General features: G+C 64.0%; 1 protein-coding gene across 1 annotated transcript in view; it reads left to right on the forward strand.

Annotated features, from left to right (window-relative positions):
- Positions 1-5398, forward strand: part of LOC113212741 (uncharacterized) — a 15298-nt gene that overhangs the window by 855 nt on the left and 9045 nt on the right. The window lies entirely within an intron of this gene.

Below are 5398 nucleotides of genomic sequence, written 5' to 3' on the forward strand. Positions count from 1 at the left end.
GGCCCCGAGCCAGTTCGACATGTCCCCGGCCCGCTCACTATCGGCCGCGCCTCGCCCCGCACCGCCGCAGCACACGGCATTGCTGCCACGGGATCAAATATCACACACATACACACACTCGCACACTCACGCACATGGACATCAACACACACACACGTGCACATACGTGCGCGCACACCTACACATAGATGGCACCGGAGACTTCCCCCGGCCGGCCAATGGCGGCGTTCCAGGCCGGCCGGCGCGGCCGCCCATTGGCTCGCCGGCTCTCCATCCCTCCATGTCCGTGTGGTCCGCGGCGTCCGACCGCCGCCGTCGCCGCTGACCTGACCGCGCGGGTGCGGCTCGCAGGGATAAACAGCGCTGCTGTGCTGTAGTGCCGGTGTGAGCGATAGAGAGAGAGGAAGAGGTAGAGAGAGCGAGAGAAAGAGAGACAGACAGAGATAAAGAGAGAAGCGGGGAGTGGAGGGGGAGTAGCGGGGCGTCGTGCAGATTTTGCATGCGGGCCGTGTCGGGCGTGTCAGGCGGAGCGGGCCGGGTTAGAGAGGAGGGGCAGGGCGGGGCGCCCGGCTAGAGGCTCGCGAGGCCCACACAGTGTGATACGGACTCGAACGGCCCACAAACAACACAGCGCGGCGCGGCATGAAGGCTTTGCCCCCTCCTCTCCCCCCCTTTGCTCACCGCGAGGTCCACGACGCCGGCCACGTGATTCTATCGGAGAGGGGAGCCGCGGAGGGGAGGGGGGGGGGGCGCATCGCGCGAGGCTCCGCGCCTGCCAGCAGCGCGCTGCCCTGCCCCGCGCGCCCGCCCTGCCCACCCCGCCCTGCTGCTGCCCGCCGCTGAGGCCAGCCGTGACCTAAAAAAACGGCGCGACTCAGCGGGGCGGTAGCGGCGGCGGCGCGCGAGCAGTGTGCGAGGACGGTCGGACTGACAGACTGACTGACTGTCAGACGGGCGGACTGACGGGCCGCGTGTCCGGCTGGGCCCCCGCCCGCGCGCGCCTCCACCCACCCGCGCACCTCGCCGACGACGTCTTTCCATTCTAAATGCTTGCGCGCCGCTTTGTTGTTCGGCGAGACGCGTCCGCCTAGCGGTGCCTAGGGCAGCGGCGGGCGCGCGCGGGCGGGGCGGTGACCCTTTTCCTTCGCGCTGCCCGGCGCGGCGCGGCCCGGCGGCTCCCTAAGCGATCCACCGCAGCCGCCACCACGGGACGTTGGCCGGGCCGCGGACGGCGCCACGTGGGAACCCCCTCACCGCCTACTGTGTGATCACGAGCTCATCAGGTGAGGGCGCGACCGCGTCGCACACGTTGTATACCCCTTCTAATCACTCTCTCATCTCTCTGCGGCGTCTCTCTCTCTTCCCGTCTCACTCCCTCCGCCTCTGCCTCCCCCTTTCTTTCTCACTTCCTCTATCACTCTCGCTGGCAGCGGGCAAATAAAAAATTTTCGGGACTGACGTCGTTCGGCGCTGCCGCCTCAACATAGAACCACTTGTTTTGTTTCGTTACATTCCGTTTCGCCAGCAGGGAGCGCGCCGGCGCCCGCGCCTGCTACCCGGCGGCGCCACGGTGGCGGCCACCTGCCTCGCTGCCTCCCGCCCCGCCTCGCCTCACCGTGGTGGCGCACGTGTCTGACTGTGGGAGGGCGCCGCGTTATCACCCGACATTATCGGCGTGTTTACCCGGTCGGGTGCCGGGTCGCAGGTCCTTGCCGGGTCGAGCCCGCGGGGCCGGGCGGGGCTGGGCGGGGCCGGGTGGGGCCCGCGTGTTGTCAGAGGTCCTGGATCAGGCCCGGCGCCCGGCCCCCGGCCCCGGACCGCCGCGAGCACGCGGAGCGAGCGGGCGAGGGCGGCCACGCCACGCCACGACGTCACGTCTCGCCTCGTCGAGTCGGAAGGCCACGACCTCCATGGAGGCACGCCGCGCGGCGCCGCGCCGGCACGACCGGGAGGACATGGGGTAGGCGTGATGCTGCGGCAGCCGTGAGGGGCGGACCGGGGCGGACAGTGCCCGGACGCACGGGCGGGCGGACGGCTCGGACAGACGGAGACCGCGGGAGCAGCGGACCACAGTAGAGACTATGGCAGGCTGGTCTTAGCAGAGCGCATGCACGGGGGACAGACAGGCGGGCGCGGGCGGGCCCTCGGTCCCGGCTCTGCCTTACCCGCGCGATTCGGATCCCACCGCCTCCAACTGGTTTCATCGGCATCGGCAATCATCATTATTATTTTCACGCGAGCGTGGCGCCCTGCGTGGAGCACTTCTCCACGCGAACAGCGACTTTCAGCGGACGTAGAGGGAAACTTCGTCAGATCCTTGTCGCGCGAATATTATTGAGTTGGAATGTCTTTCTGTCACAGCAGCACAAGTCCGCGACAAGTCTCATCCTTTTCTTTTTCGGATCCTTGCTAGGAGCAGAGGGTACAGTAGAAGAAGAGGAGGAGAGTCTCTCCGCTTCCAGAACGACTTTGCTGTTTGGAGCGCTGCTAGCGGTCACCTTCCCCCTTTCATCTGTGTTTCTCTTCTATCAAAATGACAATCGAATTTAGGATCCGCCGACGATAGACTCCGGATACGGCGGGGCAATGAATAGGCGTATATGGCCCGTATCAGTGTCGCGTATTTTCTTGGACCGAGCTTCAGCAGGGAGGGAAACTTGACGTCATGAAAATAAAAACTTTCCGTTGGTCGGCCGGTGCTGGTCTGGCCCCGGGGGCCGGGGGAGCGGCGGCCGGGCGGGGGAACGAACAGGCGGTGAGCGTTACGCTAGCCACGTGAGCAGACCACGTGCACCGCGTCGTCGGGGAGAGAACGAGAAAAAGAAAGAGAGGGAGAGAGAGCGGGGAAGGGCCAGAGAGGGAGAGCGGAGGAGGAGAGCGAACGCTCTGATAACGTACCGTGTGGAAAGAACACAAGAGCTTTAGGAGAAGAAAAGGAACCAAGAGGAACAATGACCAGCGCATTATCTCACCTGCCGAGGCGTCACCCCCACCCCCTCTCCCACCCCTCTCTCCCCGTCCCTCCCCTGCCACGGTATCAGCGGCAGCGGCAGCAACAGCGGCGGCGTTCGAATGCCACCCAGCGCGACCGGTTTTATCTCGGACCAGGCGTGTTTGTTTGAGCACTCTGACAAAAAGAAAAAACGACATAAAAGTAAAACCCGTTTTTCGCCACTTTTTCGTACATCAAAGAAGGTTTTCGTTTTATTCAAGCCGAAAGCAGCCAGCAGTGAATTTACATCAGTTTACTTGGAGAAAAAAACCTCACAAGAATTAGAGTTTATGTTTGGTATAAAAGGCGCAAGGCTCAGGTATTGACATTGTCTTCGTGCTCTTCGTCATAGCGACCCATTACAAAAGGTCCTATAGTACACGGCAGAGCATTGGGTGGCATGATGGGTCATTAACACGAAGCAACACACACACACACAACATTCTAGCGCCTCAATTGGAATTGTAAATGTCGTGCGCGAAACGGATCGCTTTCGGCCGCGCGGTGATTAGATGAGCGCGGCCTCCCGGATAACAAAAACACGTTCGTATCATTTACGGGGTGAGAAGCCTCTGTAAGCGCGCTCGCGTGCCTCCTCCGCCCGTGTCCGCGCAGCAGCCGCAGCACCATCACGATCACACGTTTTACAAGCCGCAAGGACGAGCGGCCCGAAAGCAGCGCGGAGACCGTCCGAGCGACCCGGAGGCCGTCGGCCGCGCAGACTGATAACGTGGCACGATGTGGAGCGCGCGCGCGCGCCAACATTCTACCAATTCTAACACTCCTACCTACTTGCTCCTCTGCCGTTAGTAAGTAAAACGTAAGGGAGCACCCCTGTGTGAACTGTGAAGCCCGCCAGGAGCCTCGGTGCCCGAGGGCGGGGTCACGGCTCACAGTCAGGGCCGCCTGCGGAACGAAGGGGCGGCAGGCCCGGCGCGCGCGCCCGCTGGGCGGGGTGCCTATCGCGCCGGGGGCTCAACCCTCCCGAGGTGGGGGGCGCCTGGGGGACGGCAGGCCCGGCGCGCGCGCCCGCTGAGCGGGGTGCCTATCGCGCCGGGAGGTCACGGACCTCTAGTGCTGGGCCGGATGCCTACGACTGGACTCACGTTCGTCGCCGTCGTCGGGTTTACCATTGTTTTTGTGGTAGGCTCTATGACATGGGCTGACTGACGGTGCTGCTTCTGAACCGGATACTAACCTGCGGACCAGAAAAAAGGACAAAATGTTACAAACAGCGGACAATAAGGCACATCCGTTCGTGATGGTCGTAGAAGCGAGCTGCTTCTGCTGGACTTTTGCTTTCCTCTTCGTTTGACGGCACAGCGGGCTACGTCGTGTACTCTCGGGTTTGGTCTATCCTGGGTTGAGAGGCAATGCTCCACATCAGCCGGGCGCTTACTTACTGCAAGTTTCCGAAGTAACCGGAATGATAAATACACAACTAAGCGCGCACACGCCGTGAACTGCCCCTCGTTCTCATCCTTGACGCAGGACGCCGGCATAATGTGCTGCCGCTGACTGCGCGTTCGCGGCCAACGCCCCACCCCGCGCAACGCCCGGCCAGACGCTCCTCCAGCCCCGCCCCGTCCCGCACCGCCCCGCCATGCCCCGCGACGTGTCGTCTCAGGCATCCGGTGCGAGCGAGAGAGACAATGATGAAAAAGTAGTCTCGGTCCAGAAGCTGGAGGAGCAGAGAGAGGGAGAGATACAGAGAGGGAGAGAGAGACAGGGGGAGGAGACGCGCGAGGATCATGAGGCGACAAACAGTCGCCCAGACCTCCCCACCGCCCCGCTCCACGGCGGCTACCGGCTCCGCTCAGGCAGGAGGTCGTAAAGTAAAATACAAGTGGCTCGTCAAGCACGCAGCCGGGTTGGACGGCGGCCGCGTCGGGCTGCGTCGGGCCGCTGCCGTCTCTGACGGTGAGCCTCGCGTGCCGCAGAGGCAGGGGGCGGCGACCATGGCGACGGCGAGGGACGCCTATGCCCAGAAAGCAGGCGACGATCATCGACCCCCGGAGGACCCGCGGAGTGTTACGACGGTGACAGTCGGGAGGTTTGGGTTCGACTCGCATATCCGGCTCGAGTTGGGCTCGCGTGGCGATTAGGCCTAAACCTGACCCGAGACCCCCCGGCTGTCTGTTGCAAGATGCGCGCGCGCCCACCCCTCGCCCCCGGCCAGCCCGGGCCACAGTAGTCGAACCCGTCCAAGAAAAGCCCTCTTATCTGACCTACTGACGCTGTGTGCGAAGCACTTGCCCCACCCCGACAGCTGCCCGGCCCGGCCCGTGCGTTGCTCCGCGAGATACGGACGTCCACGACGACGGCGGCGGCGGCGGGCCGGGGCCGCCGGGCCGGGGGGCCGGGCGCTGGCATCGCAGTGTCAATTGGGAGGGGCAAAGGGGGCGG

The sequence above is a fragment of the Frankliniella occidentalis genome, unplaced genomic scaffold (genome assembly GCF_000697945.3).
Source record: "Frankliniella occidentalis isolate FOCC.00 unplaced genomic scaffold, Focc_3.1 Scaffold53, whole genome shotgun sequence".
Taxonomy (NCBI): Eukaryota; Metazoa; Arthropoda; class Insecta; order Thysanoptera; family Thripidae; genus Frankliniella; species Frankliniella occidentalis.